This window comes from Sapajus apella, unplaced genomic scaffold (assembly GCF_009761245.1).
Source record: "Sapajus apella isolate SASKATOON/1434 unplaced genomic scaffold, GSC_monkey_1.0 scaffold2, whole genome shotgun sequence".
NCBI lineage: Eukaryota > Metazoa > Chordata > Mammalia > Primates > Cebidae > Sapajus > Sapajus apella.
The window spans coordinates 51,240,852-51,258,184 of record NW_022436942.1 but is presented as its reverse complement, the minus strand read 5'-3'; the positions used below and the strand labels follow the sequence as shown (position 1 = coordinate 51,258,184).

The window sequence follows — 17,333 nt, the reverse complement described above, 5'->3', positions numbered from 1 at the left end:
GCCTGGAGCCAGACATGACCACATGAATGACCCATTGGGACTGGCAAAAGTCTTGGAAGGTGGCTCAAGCCCAGTGTTACTTGAGTTGCAAGAGATTGTTATTTGTGTACTCATCTTATTTTATTTACTTGATGTGCACACCTGGAAGGCAGAGCTCAAAGATAATTTTGTTTACCTAAAGTATATTTTGATGCAATAATAATGATAACAGTAATAAAAACAATGATACCATTGCATCATTGTAGATAGAGTATATTGCATCTACTAAGCATTTGCATATGATAGGAAGAGACATGAATTCAAAAGTGTAAGAATCAGGATTTGATTTCTAGATTTTCTGTTTACTAGTTACATAATTTTAGGCATTTTTTTCCTTGGAATCTCTGTCTTTACACCTGCAAAATGGAAAGTATTTGCTCTAACTCAGAGGCTGGCTGTGCAAATCAAATTTAGTTGTTCATTCAACTAGTATGTATTGATCACCTGCTGTGTACAGAGATCTTCTGCAATCCTTCTGGGTCTCCACTATAGCAACTCTGCTGCTTTTTTTCTAACCTTGGAGTCATGCTATTGTCCCTCTTGACATCATTCTGGATGACTTTGTTGTCTTGATTTGGTTCTGACTGTTCTCTATTCCAATAGTTGTCCCACTATGGTGGGGTAAGGTCCTTCATTTAAGAAGTATTGAAATGTTTTTTCTTACGCCTCTAAACAGGACAGTACATGCTGACTTTCTTGCTATGCCGTTAAAATGATAATCCTTGTGTACTATCAACTGTTAATACTCAGCACAATGTCCAGCTAATCTGAGTGGAGAGATAAGTTCTGTGGTGTTGGACTCAAAGCTCGGTCAAGCACCTCATGTCCTTGGAATGGCTCAGGTACTCTTGTATCATGGGGTGAGTGTCTTCCCTACCTCGTATAGTGTTCCAGAGTTTCCAGACTGGGGTCTTTGACTCTCAGCTTATTTAGCAGTCAGTCTTGGAGGCAAAAATACTCTTACTGTCCATATTTTACCAGGGGTAATGGAAGCCTAGAGAAGTTCAGTTAGTTGCCTAAGGCCACACAGCAAAGAGAAGACAGTCTGTTGAATCCAGAGTCCTTTAATTTTTATGCTATTCTTTATGTGATCCTTCACCCCCAGCTTTAAGTTGAGGGGTGGGCAAGGGGTAGTCAAACTCGAAACCATCACTGTAATGATAGTTTTATTCCTGACATGTCCAAGAACTTCATCATCTTCCAAGGGAATGTTGCAGAGAAACAGAAAAAATATCAGAAAGTTCTATGAGGACTTTGAGACAATTCAAGCAGGCCATTAAAACACCCAGAGTTGCTTGGCATGGACCTTTTACAACAGCATCCAACCTCTTGAGCTTGTTGACTCCCCAGTTATTTCACTTGAATGTTGGGAGCTAGATCCAGGGCTTTGATTGAGCCCTTTGATCCTGCAGCAAAGTGGGCAAGGCCAAGCTAATTGTGTGGGGTTCCAGTTATGTGTGGTTACAAAGCCCTCTTGGAGAGCTTCATCACTTTGTTTTACTTGGTGTGCAGCAGAGTAATTGCAGAGCTGGCAAAGCTGCAGAGATCACCTGTTCCCAGTCCCCTCATTTAGTAGCTGTGCATAAGCAGACACAACGTTCATCTGTACCACATTGCCTTGTTGTTAATGGTAATCTGGCTGACTGTTTTTCCATCTCATTTGCATAGATGGCTCTAAAGAGACTGAAATTGTACCAAGTAATGCATTTTGAGGAAAGGGTCAATCTGGTGACCGTTTCATACAAAATACTTTGGGGATGTGCAAACGTGATCCCCAAAGCATGAAAGTCAGTGCCTCATTTGCCTTATCAATCTGGATATTATACTTGCTTTCTCCTATAATGAAGTTAATCTGGTGCTGCCCTTAGCATTGCAAAGTCTCTCTAGATTTGGAAAATCATTTGTATTCCAGGGGGCCTTAAGCATCACCACAGTAATCAAGTAAGTAATGAGATCCAAATCCTTACCACTGTTCAAATATTAATTGGAACACATATAGCTACTCTGGGGGAAGAGATAGACAGTATGTGTATGTGTGTGTTCCTGTCTGTCTGAGGAAAGGAATATACTATTTTTTATTCATAGTGGTCATTCTTTTGGCTCCCTATAGAAGACTGGTTAATTGCCCTTTTATAGTACAGTAATTTGCAGAGGATCATTTATTCTCTTTTTCAGTGCCAAATGTGGTCATGTGCTTCAGAGCCTCAGAGTTAAGTTTGAACAAACAAGAAAGAGAGTATTTATCTGCAAAGATTATTTCTCTATAGGAAGAAAATAAAATTAATGGAGAGCAGTTATAATGGGGGAGTGACAGATACTGAAAATAAGTCAATGATTAATTAATAACTTTTAATAAAATAACTCCATGATTTCTGTTTTCATATTATGTTAGGAGATAAATTGTTCTATATGCTGCAAATTTGCTCCATTGACATTTAGTAAAGCAAAGCCAGTTTTCATTTCTTTTCTGCTATAGCCCTTACTGCTTAATGCAATGACCTTGAAGTCTCTCTGCGAATAAAGACATCTACATTAAGTATGAAGTACATCTGAATGACATACTGTTCATTTAATCTTATCATTGAGCCAAGAGTTTGTGTCAATATATAAAGGAAAACATATTCTATATATGCTTACGTGTAGATGTACAGATTTAAAGAACAGCATCACTCACGTAAGGTACTTAATAATTAAGTAGAGGGCCTTAGATATGAAGATGGCAGTATAAGACGTCAATTTTGCTCTTCCAGAAGAGGCAGGTGCCAGGCTAGACAGAGGACATGTCAGGGCAGTGAATGCAGAGTTCCTTAGATTTAAAATCTTACATGCTCAGCACGCAACACTCCTGACTCATCACTGTGTCAGGGACCCACAAAAGTTTCATTATTCCTCCACCAAATATATATGCAGAAGAACATTAAAAGGTAAATTTGCTGAGAAGAACTTGAGGTCACCACTTTGTACCCAACCATGGAATTACCTATTGTACTAGTTATCTATTGCTACACACACACACACACAAAATGATTCTAAACCTTAGTATCTTCAAACAACAAACACTTGTTATCTTGCAGTTTCTGTGGGTACAAAATCCATGTGCAATTTAGCTAGGTGCTCCTCTGACTCAAGGTCTCTGCAAGGATGCAATTGAGGTCTTGGCCAGGGAATCTCAAGGCTTGAGGAGAAGAGGCTCTGCTTCCATGCTCACTCACATGGCTGTGGTCAGACCACACACAGTCCTTCCTGATTGTTGAATGGAGACATCAGTTCCCATTAATGGGGCCTTACCATAGTGCAGATGACATCATGGCAGCTGCCCTCACCTAGAGCCAGAGAGCAAGCCAGGAGAGACCAAGTGTCCACGTCAGAAGCCACAGTCTTTGTGTAACCTAATCTCAGATGTGGCATCTTGTCACATTTGCTGTATTCTCTTCCTGGAATTGAGTCACCAGGTCCAATCCAAACTCAAGTGGGGGGGATCACAGAGGGGCATGAAGACCAGGAGGTGGGGATCCCTGGGGGACACTCAGAAGCCATGGAATACACCTATGGACACACCTCTTCCTTAATGTGATGGAGAAGGGAACTGATCTCTCCTAAATCACATAGCAGGGGAGCTCAAGGAGGGAACTCAGTGTCTAGAACCACAGTTGGATCCTGCCTTGTGGGCCCCTCATCCTATTGGCCTCTGAGACATTCCAAAGGAAGAAAACATGAGATTTATCTTCACCTATTGCCACTCATGTCTCCAGTCCTTGGCTTATTCCAACTCTGAAGATCAGGTCAATAGCAATTTGAGGCAGTCAGCATGGCAGAAGTTCAGGCCAGGTGCACCGTACTCTCAATGGCCGTCACTGGGAAACAGACCACATAGCTCTGCAAAGTATCCAAACATAGGGCCAAGCCAGTGAAAGGCCTTCATGGCTCCTGAAAATCAGAAGCACTAACTTGTAGATAATTTTATCATTAAAGCCTATAATGGCAGATAAAAAGTCTTTCTTTGTAAAACTGACGAACTCTTATGGAAACCAGACCCTTGGATTTACTTACTGGTACCATTTTAAGGCAATATAACAGAGTGGTTGAAAATGAATTGGGTTTGAGTGTTAGTTTATTGACTGGGTAAATTTAGACAAGTCAAATTAACCTTACAACATCTCTCTTTTCTCGCCTGTAAAATGGTGACATCAGATTTGCCCTCCCAGGTTGATGCAAACTTTGGTGTCACCTGTGAGCATCTAGGTAAAAGGTTAGGCCTTACTCTGGTGGTTATGATGATAATGAGTGTGACTGTGGGAAATGCAGTTTCTACTCATGTTTTGGTAGAAGGAATGGGATTTTTATTCTAATCCTCAGGGATAAAAAGATGGGAGGATCACTTATTAGCTTCTGTCACTTCACTCACTCCCTCCAGCTGGCATGGATGTGCCTGACACCCTGCTGAGATGAGCTTCATTGGGAGGCATGGCTGGGCAGGTGGCCAAAAGCAGTTGATCATTAAATCTTCTAGCTCCTAGTTTCTCGAATAGGAGTCCTTTGCATATTTAGTCATCTCATCATCTTATCATCTGTGAACAAGCTGCCATTTCACTCTTGCTCTGTGGGAAAACCATTTTCTAAAATTAGCCATTCAAGTTTATCATAATTATAATTACAGCATTACTGAAAAGCCATACCTGATATGGGCAGAGTTTCTGCTGATGGCTTTAAAATATCCCTTCCCCCATTTTTCAAAATAAAACAGGAAAGGAGAATAAAAATAGTAAAATTATTATTAATAGTTTAGGATTCACATTGGATGGCTATACCATGTCTTTGCTAAAACCACATGAAAATTCATTTTTTACTCCTGAAGATCCATGAAATTTAGAGGAACTTTATAAGGATGAAATGAGATAAAATATGAGAAGCACAGTGTCAGGCACCCCTAGAAAGTTTTCAGTCAATAATAACAACAACACAGCTGTTACAGTAAATGATAGGATGATAATTTACAAATGCTACACAGAAGGCAGCCTGCTAGGGGATGTAGGAAAATTCAATGAAAAAGCCTGTGCTGAAGGTGCCATTAGGGGTGTGTTTCATAACCATAAACATCTGAGTAGCAAAGATCCTAACTTAAGCCTAATCAGTGTTTCCCAATCTAGTGTTTCAGAAAACAGGATTTCAGGATATGATAATAGATGGCTTTGCAGAAGAAAATGAAAGTGTTCCACACTCAAACATGTTTGCAAAAATGTATGCCCTGGCTGCTCCCTCTCTTGGGACATTCACTAGTCATGTTCTGTTTCTACAGCCTGTGACAAGCCCCGTAGGAAAGCAAGTGGATTCCCTTGGTTTAACTCCACTTCTCAAACGACTTTAGTATATCGACTCTTCACTCTCTACACTGCTACCAGAGAGAGCTCTGCAAAAGACAATTGTCAAGTCTGACAAGCAGATATGACTGAGTGATGGATGAAAGACATACACTGACACAGGCTTGTCAGTCAGCATGGCCAGGGAACTTCTGCCAGGGCCCGCAGCCACCCGATAAGCCATCAATGCTAGCATTTATTTAGTACAGATTAAATGACAAAGGTCTTGAGTAAGCACCATTAGAGGGTAATTAACATTGCTGACCCCTGACCCCCGAGTAGAGAGCAGTCATGCAGCATGGATGATCAGAGGTCATTTTTAGGACCACATGGGTAAACAAGATATTTAGATAAACTCCTCTATACTCTTTCATATCTACTTTTAGCTGTTAGCTCAAGGTAAGAGGATTAGGCTGTCTTCAGCCATAACTCTCTTCTGAGGCTTTTGCAAAACCTTCCAGCCTTCCAAGATGGTTTGCATTTTCTATAATTTCTCCCACAATTCTGACAAATCTCCAACAGACAAACATGATCTTCCTACCTTCCTGCTCGCAGCCCTTGATGGCTCCCCATTACTCTCAGGATAAAGTACAATCTGGTCCTCACGGCTAGATTTGGTTGGTTTGTGTGTCCAGGCCATGGTTCTCAGCCTCACCTCACTGGGTTTTGTCTCTCTCTCGACACTGCTGTTCACATCTGTGAATGGGCCCTGGTCCTTCCTGCCACAGGGCTTTAAACAACTCATCCCTCAATGTGGAGCATTTTCCTTGCCCCTCTTCTCACATTGATTTATGGCCCTTTTCCCCCTTGTCCTGCTGTCTTTCCCTCCTCAGGCCTCCAGTCACAACAGTGTTGGGCCTCCCCAGAGCTCATGGTCTGACGGTTTACCGAGAGATTGCTTGCTTACTGCTTCCCCCACTCCAAAACCCAACATGGATGAGGGCAACCTCTCCTCCAAAACCTGATAATGATTTTGGGGAAATATAGGCTGCCCAGAAGGCCTACCTAGCAGGTGGGTGGGCCAGGGAAGCTCTATTTCTGTTCTTTTTGCTTTGTTTGCTGTTACCAAGACATTATTTTCAAAAAATTTTCATTCTGGGAAATACTGAAGTACAAGGTAAACTGCAATAAGGGCCTTGTGGAAAGAGGCCAGGTGTGGTGGCTCATGCCTATAATCCCAGCACTTTGGAAGGCTGAGGCGGGAAGATCACCTGAAATTGGGAGTTTGAGACCAGCCTGACCAACGTGGAGAAACCCTGTCTATACTTAGCTGGGCCTGGTGGTGTATGCCTGTAATCCCAGCTAGGTGTGAGGCTGAGGCAGGAGAATCACTTGAATTCGGGAGGTGGAGGTTGTGGTGAGCTGAGATGGTGTCATTGCACTCCAGCCTAGGCAACTTAGGCAACAAGAGTGAAAAAAAAAATCTCCATCTCATTAAACAAACAAAAAAAAAAGAGGAGGGGTTTGGGTGCATAAAGGAAAGAGAGGTGTCTCAAGATAATCATGATCACCTGCATTTCTGGGATACTCTTCTCAGCATAGACAGTGCTGTAAGCAGTTTTCAGTATTTAGTGAATTCATGCTCAGAGCAACTGATGAGGCTTTACAAATGAGAAAACTAAGACAAGGGTAAAACATCTGAGGGTGCAATTCCTGTAAGTGGAAGAGCTGGGAACTTAATCCAGGCAGTTTGATTTCAGAGCCTGCCATGTTGAGAGTAGGAATGGCTCCCAGAAGGGTTGGCCTTTAAGGTGGAGCTTGATAATCAGATAGGATTTGGATATTGGGAGACTGGCAGTGGTTGGGAATGGAGTACATGGAAGGTGAAGCAAAGGTCAAATATTGGAAGTGGTAGGGCCTAGGTCCCTGAGTTTGGCTGGGTGGAGAGGCAGGAAGAAAGGTGGAAAGAAACCATGCTAGGATGGCAGGCTGCAACCAGAGCCTTGAGTTCCTAAATGCTGTGTCAGGAAGCATCAAATCTGTTTGATCAGCCACAATGAGTTAGTGAAGATTTTATTTCAGGGCTGTATAGAATCAGAGTTCAGCTTCACTTCATTAGATGGATGCGGAATGAACATGACCATATATATCCAGGATAGACATGAATTTCATCTATTGTTCTGAGGTAATTATTAATAGTGCCTGCTTTGACTGTTAAAGGTGTCCTGGCTTGGATTAAGAAATTAAATTGTTGCCTTATATAGGAAGGTCTGGAGGTGGGCATAGACTGCAGGCTAGGAAGGGAGGTTGTTTTAATACCTAAGTGACGATCGGGGAATTTTAGACTAACAGAGGGCTTTATAGAAAGAGAAAGAAGAAGTTGGGTTTAGGAAATATGGCAGCAACAGGGTGATGGTATGTAACAAATATTTGGCTATTTAGGAACAAGGGAGATTGAGGAATCACAGGTGATTGGGGGTTTCTGTGTGGCCGAGCAGGTGAGGAGTAATCCTTGTAATACAAGTTAGGAGCAGATCTGCAGTGGATGAGAGGAAAATGCTCTAGGGTCTGTGTGTGAGTTGCTCACAGGAGAATCAGGTGAAGATATTAAAAAGAAAGCCAACCCAGTGAACTCAGGCTATGGGAGAAGACTCTCAGGACTGAAGACTCAGGTTCAGGAATCATTTTACAGAAATGGTTAAAACCATGAGGGTGCTCTAGAGTGAGGCCCATGTACTTTATTTATTTGTGTGTTTATTTATTTACTTCCACTCCTTAGAAAAATGAGTTTAGGATGACTTAAGACAATGAACAGCAAAACTCAAACCATTCAAACTAGAGATAAAGGGATAAATAATATAGAGAACTGGGAAGAAGAAGGTTTGTTGAGGTTGCTGAAAATATGGTAGAAAAAAAGGTAGGCCCAGAAAAGAACATGGAGGAGCTCTTAACGTAGGGGTCTGGGTGGAGTAGAGGGTAAAGAAAGAGCTAAACTTCTTGAAAACCTCTATTTACCACCAAGTTCACAGCCAATTTCTCTTCCTAGCTCTAGACTTGCTCTAAGTTTCTCTCTTAACACTCTCCAAACTCCCTGTGGAACCCAAGCCCCCAGATAAGCTTGCTGACAGTTCATGTCTCTTCTTTGCCCATGGAAGTTCCACTATGATCTATGATACAGACCACAGTGCACAAGGAGGAGCTATTGAGAGAGTGGGGCCAATGGCTTCCCAATAGAAACAAGGGCTAGGTATTTAGAGGAGCAGCATCATTGGAAGGGCATTGCTTTTCATCTTTTTGTTTTAATTTTCTGTCTGGCTTGCAGTTTGGATTTCTCCTTTAGTGATTGGCAATCGCATGGAACACTTCTTCAAGAAGTCATGCCACTAAACTGCAAGACGATTTTGTTCATAGCTGCTACTCTGAAAACTTTTCTTACTCTTCTTCTCCATGCCTCCTCCCCATTCTCCTTTCCCCCTCCCTCTCTCTGACTCCCTCCCCAGCATAGTGGTGAAAACATGCTTTGATGAATTAGACCTTCCACGTTATGTGCATCTTTACCTCCTCCAGAGTTTTTGGAGGGTCTCCCAAAGAAGAGGAAATTTACAGCCTACTGAAAAGTTTCCAATAATCATCTTCATGATTATATGGTTGAGATTTTCTGCCTAAATATCTTCAGGCTCTGTTTGTGTCCTGGCCAGCACTTATAGCAACACAGTTTCCTTCGCAAGATTGATGTTGTAAGCTCTAAAGCCTTTTTGGGGTTTTGGCTTTGAGAAAGAGGTTAGACCCAGCCCAGTATTGCCAGATGAAAATCAAATGCTGGCCCAAGTGCCAAGAGCCAGAGACTAGTGTTCTTGATTTCTACCCAAGTCCTCTGGGGCTCGGAGTCACCAAAGAGTGGTAGAGATTCCATTTCAAACAGCCCTCAGAAGGAATATGCCATTCAAGCCAAAGGCCAAAGAGGCTTTTGATTAAAAAAAAAAAAAAAAACACTCTGCCAGGCGCCGTGGCTCAAGCCTGTAATCCCAGCACTTTGGGAGGCCGAGGCGGGTGGATCATGAGGTCAAGAGATCAAGACCATCCTGGTCAACATGGTGAAACCCCGTCTCTACTAAAAATATAAAACATTAGCTGGGCATGGTGGCGCGTGCCTGTAATCCCAGCTACTCAGGAGGCTGAGGCAGGAGAATTGCCTGAACCCAGGAGGCGGAGGTTGCGGTGAGCCGAGATCGCGCCATTGCACTCCAGCCTGGGTAACAAGAGTGAAACTCCGTCTCAAAAAAAAAAAAAAAAAATCACTCTTTCAGGAAGTTTTTGTTTTAGATTTTTTAAAAATCAAAATTTTCTCACATTTTCCCTTTCTAAATTTTTACTTTCTTAACTGGCTGCTGTGCTTCTAAATTGCATGCAGACCATGTTGACAGAATTGGAACACAGAAGAGCCTTCTAGATTCTGAAGTTCCAGTAGGCTGTAAACCTCTTCCAAAAGGTGTTAACACCATTACAAGTGCTTGATTCAACAGAAACTAAAGAGTTTGCAAATGCCTATATTTTCCAATAATTTTATTTCCCAAGACCAAGGATTGCTTTTCATTTAACAAGGGAATCTATAAATCAGTATCCTCCAGCTCCCTGGTCAATGGAAGTAAAAGGGAAGGACTTCAGTTTCTTCTACCATCAGAGTTCACAGTGGTCTTTGGGAAAGCACGGATGCTAATCAGATTTGAGAGATTCAAGGGGCAGAAACATGTGATCTCCTTTGCATCCATATCTTCCCTGCACTTACCCTCATCCATCTGCTGCTGTCAACTGCATACTGGTTGGGAGTTAATTTCAGCCTTGCTGTTACTTTCTAAAAGCTATCAATTCTTCTGACACTTAATAATGTCATGATGGTATGGTATCCAAGGTCAAGGCTCATCAGTATTCTAAAATATACCACTAGGGAATCATTAATAATAATGAAAATAATAATAGATGAATACTAAAATATTCACTGGCCTTTAGCCTGGTTTCTTTTAGGCCCTTTCATTTCTTTCATAATTTAAGATCCATTAGTTTATGTTAATCCCATCTTAAATTGAGAGCCAACCTCTTTTATTTGCAGGAAATCTGGAAATGAAGTCTAAGTACTGTATTCTAATCATGATGTGACCTTAGATATAATTCATTCACCACCACGTATCTCATTTTCCTCACCAATATAAGGAGACGTATTTATTTTTCATACCTGCTGCACCCAAGATTGATGATAGAAGCACTATAGCAGGGATAAAAGCCACATAAATGTGTGAATTATTGTCCTTTCTTGCTTTATCTTGAGAAAAATATTTTTAATCTAAAAAAATTACTCCAATATCAAATATAAACCGAGTCAAGTTCTTGCTGTAGGAGAGAAAGCACACAGAAAATGCGCATACCCCAGGGACCTGGGAGGGGAGATTGTGGGTGTATAAGAGGCGCCTCTGCTGATGGTTGATGATTGACAGGGTACCAAGGACATATAGAGGCCCCTTTAACTACCATCTAATTTTCCTTCCTTCCTTCCCTCTTTCTCTCTCTTCCCCTTTCTTTCTCTCTCCCCTGCCCTCCCTCCCTCCCTTCCTTCCTTCCTTCTCTTTCTCTCTCTCTCTCTCTCTTTCTCTCTTTCTCTCTCTTTCTTCTTTTTTCTTTCTTTCTCTGTCACCCAGGCTAAAGTGCCTGGTGCTGGATCATAGCTCACTGTAACATTGAACTTTTGGACTAAGGCAATCCTCCTGGCTCACCCTCCTGAGCAGCTGGGACTACAGGTGCTCACCATCATGCCTGGGCTAATTTTTTATATATTTCTTTTGTAGAGACAGAGGTCTTACTATGCTGCCCAGACTGCTCTCAAACTCCTGGCCTCAAGAGATCTCACTTTGGCCTCCCAAAGTGCTGCAATTACAGGCATGAACTACTGCAGTCGCCCCATCTAACTTCCCACAGATCTCCCTTTACATTCCTTTCTGTGATAATATTTAATACATCTTAACACTCATTATGTCAACGTATTTGCTTAAAATATTTTGAGAAGGCATCAGTTTGGAGAAGGTCCTCAAGGCAGGCAACTCCTCCTTCTATTCCCAACCAATCCTTCCCCCAGCTTTGTGACTGCGGTCCCATCCTTGCCTGTGAATCTACGTAAAGAGATGGTCAGCCTGGGGATGAACAGCTAAGAAGAGGTAGTGACCCTCACCCACCTAGGAGGGCCTACAACACAAAATCACAGGTAACCAAGTAAAGCTGAATTTACCAATCTAGGAGTTTCTAGCAGGCAGATGTTTACATAGATCAAGTCTGTTTTGAAGAAAGAGAAAATAGAGAACCAGAGATGGAAGGTGGATAGCAGAGGGATGGAGATACAGCTTTAAAAGGAGAAAAGAGGTACAGGGAAATAAACAGAAGGCTTATACCTGTAAGTGAAGTGGCCCCCTGAGAGAAGGGAGGGGTTGGGGAGAGGGGATAGAGGTAGGCAATGATCTTTGAAAGGCTCATATGCCAGGTGGGGTGGAATGTTTTGTTATTGTTTTCTGCAGGATCATTATTTTGGCTAGGTTCAGTGAGTGTTTATAGAACAATGAAAGACATCAGAATGGCACATTTGATTACTGAAATCTCAAGCAAATAGCATCAGTCATGGCCAACAAGTCCATGATATTTTGCTGGTACTTGCTGCTGTCTGTTAGCACTTTTGCAAGTGCCTGATTCAGAAGAAACTAAAGAGAGTTTGCTATGTCCATTATTATCGCAACAACTTTGTCTCCCAACTAGAAATTAGGCAAAGCTTGTTGTTCAGTGTAAAAAAGATGTTAAATTTATTTTTCATATGGCTTTTTAATGTTCTTTAATGAAGAGCAAATGAACAGGCATTTGTTTTTTGTAACTGTAAAGGTGTCAACTTAAAAATATTAAAATAAATTAATTCATTTATTAATTAATATAATGGATGCAAATCTAGATGGAAGGGGATGAAATGGAATTGAGTTTCTGTTATATAGATGTTATGCTTCGATTAAGAAGGATATAGTAATTACTGGCATTCTGCAAGTTATAAAATAGGTGTATCTCCTAGGTCACTCTCAAGGTTTTACAAGTTCCTTTTTTAATTTACATGCCTAACAGAACTAATTATAAAAAGCTACACATTTTGTTAATTTCCAGGCCTTATGTTCTGTATTTCATTTACTGTTATTCCATTCTTATGTATAATAAGAACAAAATAAACACATATTATAAAAATTGGTCAATACCAGTAAAAGATTATGGACTTCCCATGTTTGAACAGCAAACTGACACCATGATGCAATCTAGAAATCTCTGCAGACTCAGGTAGAAGGAGCAAGATGACTGCTACTGGGTGATACAAGGAGTGGCTGTCACTGTTTAAGGAGCACATGCCTGCTGGCCAAGCCCTCTGCTAGGCACATTCTACACTTTGCTTAAATATTCATAACAGCTCTGCAAGGTAAGTATTATTTCTACCCATCCCATTTCCTCATTTTAAAGATGGAAAAACTGAGGCCCAGAAAAATCACCATCCCAAGGGCACACAGTTAGCAAGTGGCCAATCAGAACTGAAAAAAGTCTGAATCCAAATTCTTTGTATCACATGCCTTTGCCTTTCAGTAGAGAGGATACTGAGAATATGGATTCTCTTAACTCCTCCCTTGGTTTGATAGGTCATAGCCATAGGACTGTATGTTTTTTTTTAGGATGGAGAGCTTGAGCCAGTATTACATAAAAAAAGAAAACCACATTTGAAAGGAAGAAATAAAATTCCAAGATAATCTTCCAGTCCTCTTTATCTTGTACATCGAATAAGCACATCACATTGAGAGATAACACTGTGGAATTCTGGGGCTTATAAAAGAGTCAGATGGTAGCCAGTAAGTTGTTTTAATATCATACTCAACTTCTCTCCAAGATTTGTAATGTAAGTAGTATTATAGCGACAGTAACATCAACAGAAGAATCCATTCTGCTTTTATGTTGCATGTCCATCAATTATATAATCCTCACCCAGACATGTAAAACCAAAGAGATAATAAAGACAAGCTTTAACAATATGCCATCTTAGAGGCGTGGAGGGTTTCAGTGACTAGCTCTGAGTCTCGAAGACAGTGGGTGGTGGAAGCAGGATTATCCATTTGTGCCTTGGGAGAGCAGAGCCACAGCTTTCCTGGGGCTGCCCTGCCTTCCACTGCTGCCCTGTGGCTCCCCAGGGCAATATGTCCTTGGCCTTTGCTTATGTAGTGTAAGATGATTTTTCAAAGCTGGCAGGAACTGTGTTTAACTCCTCCTTCATCATCTACTATGAAGGATGTGCAGTGCTGGCCACAGGAAAAGAGTCTGGAGTTCCTTAGGGTTGGAATTTTTCTATGGTGTTTTTAACATTCAACATTTGGAATTGGTAACTAAGTAAAATTGGTTAATGATGTGAGTATCCTGTCCTTATTAAAGTATATAAAATGCTATCTATTCACGACAGATGAGGATGTAATTACTTTTTTAGACACATCTTAAAGAATTTTCTAACTCTTTTCTCTTGGCTCAATTCTGACAATAAATTAGGTTGGCTTTGGGGAAACATCAAGCATTCTACATCATTTTCCAAAGAACTTTAAGAATAATTGTGACTTTGGGCACTTTTCTCAATTCTAGTTCCCAAAATTTATTGTAGATATTCTATCTTTGCCCTTATTTTTCTAAAATCTTTTCTACGAGTCTTTTAAAACATCACTAGCCAATCCTTGTGCGTTATTCTAAGTGATGTCCTTTAGAAATTCTCTATTAGAATAGTCTTATGATTTATTTCCCATTAAACATTTATCAGCTAAAACTACTACAGGTAGTAGACAACATAATTTTCTGGATTATCCTAATTTTTATCTGGATTTTAAACACAAAAAGGAAATAAACATTTTCAAAAAAGCATAACGTGTGTGTGTTTGTGTGTGTGTGTGTGTGTGTGTGTGTGTGTGTGTGTGTGTTGACTTTGGTTTCTGACTTTGGTTTTCATTTGGAAACACTGTATAAACTATCTAGCAATGAAATTTTACATAATGTAACTTCTACTTTTATTTATTTTTTTCCAGATAAGGTCTCGCTCTGTCATCCAGGTTGGAGTGCAACACGATTATGGTTCACTGCAGCCTCAACCTCCTGGGCTCAAGCAATCCTTCCCACCTCAGCCTCTTGAGTAACTGGTACCACAGGCATGCACCACCAAATCTGGCCAGTTTTTGTATTTTTTTACTGTAGAGACGAGCTTTGCCATGTTGCCCACGCTGCTCTCTAACTCCTGGGCACAAGTGATATGCCTGCCTTGGCCTCTCAAAGTGCTGAGAATACAGGCATGAGCCACCGTGCCCAGCCAATTTCCACTATTTTAACTCAAGTTTTGTGTTTTATGATTGCTCTGAAAACCTCAACCCAAAATCTCTTTTCTTAGAAATTTTCTTCCTATAGGTTAAACATATAGAAATATGGCTCAAATGGATTGTAATTTTTTTTGAAGCAACCAATCAATGGGGTCATTCATCCACATGCCATCTGGAAATTTTAGATGCTTCTCCTGTTCCCCCATGTCTCTTATTCTCTGTGTCAAGTTAGTGACCATATATTACAAATTCTAATTCAAAAACTCCTCTCCTTTTTGGTCTGACTGCCAAAGTCTCAGCTCAGGCCTCACCTTCTATTCCCTGCACTATTTCCATTAGCTTCCTCTCTGGACCTTATTTCCTTGGTATCATCTTGCTCCAAGTCATCCACTACGCTCCATCAGATTATCTATCTTTTGGCATAAAATAACCACTGCCACCCAAACAAACAACCCCACACTGGATGACTTTCTGATTACAAAGCCTCCATTACAAATACGGTCACCAGCTCAAAATCTTGAACTTGGTAGATAAGACCTTGTATTTAGACTGTAACCTCTTCCTTCTTCTCATATCTTGTTGCTGACTTGTTCCATGGCCTTTCTGCTCCAACTACATTGACTTTCTTCCCTCAGTGCATGGACTCTCTCAAATATGTACTTTTGCATGTCCTGACTCCTCTTCCTGAATACCCCTCCTTCCCAAGAGGAAAAAGAAATCATCCTTCTGCAAAACCTTCTAACTCTTGAACAGTCATCCACTATCCTCTGAATGCTAAGAGCACTTTAGTTAGAATTCTGGCATTGCACATTTAATCTTTTCCTGTTTTCCCTATGTTTATTTGCATGTCCTTCTTTCTCACAAAACTGTGCATTGAGAGGGAAGGAACATGATGTCCTGGCACAGTGGCTCATACCTGTAGTACCAGCTCTTTGGGAGGCTGAGGCAGGTGGATCACTTTAAGTCATAAGTTTGAGACCAGCCTGGCCAATGTGGCGAAACCCCATCTCTACTAAAAATATAAGAATTAAAAATTAGCTGGGTGTGGTGGTGTACTCCTGTAATTCCAGCTACTCAGGAGGCTCAGGCACAAGAATTGCTTGAACCTGGGGCGGGGGGGCAGAGGCATGAGAATTGCTGAACCTGGGGGGCAGAGGTTGCAGTGGGTTGAGATTATGCCACTGCACTCCAGCCTAGGCAACACAGCAAGACCCTGTCAGAAAAAAAAAAAAAAAAAAGAAAAAAAGAAACAAAGAAAAAGAAAAAAGGGAAAAGGGAAGGAACATGTTATTCCAGCTTTTCCTGAATGTCAGTATTTAGTATACCACCTTTGCAATTTCTTCCATATGTGACTCCAGTGGAAACTGTGATACTTCAATGAATGGTTAAAACCTAATACTGTGATATGCAGGAAAAACCAGTATTTACATAATGCACACTAAGTTATGTTTCCAAACAGTATGGATGTCTAAAGATTCTTCAGTTGAAGGAGGGAAAAGCCAGCAGACAGAATGAGACAGAGCTGAGACAGAACATGATAGAGAAAAGAGAGAAGAAGAAAGAATGTGAAAGAGATCTCACATGATGGTGTAACCCTGGATCTTGTTGTGCATAATGTACCATTGCAGCCTTCTCCAGCATAAAGTCTAGCCATGGCCAAAATTGCAGTGCGTTCGTCATTTTTTCTTCCTTTGGTGCACACAGCTTGACTACAGTTCCCAGACTCTTGTAGTTAGTTAGGTGTGGCCTACGAGTTCTCACCTTATATGGCTAAAGCCCATGATCACAACCCATGAGGGATCCTTCATTTCCCTTCCCTATCCATTGTCCAGGAGGCTGAGGCTTGCAGAAGAGTACATCTTGCAGCCATCTGGCCAAGCATGCCACAACAGATCAGTGGCAAGAGCAAAAAGAAATGTTTATTTTATTAAGATGCTGAGATTTGGGGGTTGTTTAAGCAACTGACGATTAATACCTTAACTGATCAATCTAAAAATTAGGCTTTTATTGCTAAAGGTAATTTAAGTTGCTTTTCTGTCACTGGCAACCAGAAGAGTCCTGCTTATAACATTTGGCCACTTGAATGTAATTAATGTGAGGTAGTGGCAGCATTATAGAGGGAAAATACAGGCCTTAAAATGAGACTAGCCAGGTTCCTTGTTGTTGCCTTACTAATTTTGTAATTTCCATGAAGCATGCTTTGGGTTTGACTTTTGCTATGACTTCTTAGCTAATCTAATCTCTACTTTCACTGCATGATTCCTCCCAGTTCCACAATGGCGCTATGAAATTTATTGATTATTTGAACAAATCATCAGGCCAATGATAGCATTATGTGGTGTTTCCATTTAGTGATTGTTTTCTTTCCAGGTACTTGGGAAAGTCTCAGAAATAATTTTAAGAACCGCTTTGTGGGGAAAAAACATGGAAAATTATTTTGGAAATTTTCAAATATACACAAAAGTAGAGGGGATAGTGTGACAAACTGCCATGTAGCCATTATCAACCTTCCAACATTTTCACCATTACATTTAGTCTATTTTCTCTGTTCTATGCCCTGTCCCCTGCTCTTTTATTTTAATTGCTGGAGTATTTT

At 40.9% G+C, this 17,333-nt stretch overlaps 1 long non-coding RNA gene across 1 annotated transcript in view; it reads left to right on the top strand.

Annotated features, from left to right (window-relative positions):
- Positions 1-17,333, top strand: part of LOC116564499 — an 82,871-nt gene that overhangs the window by 19,354 nt on the left and 46,184 nt on the right. The gene's annotated exons all lie outside the window — the stretch shown is intronic.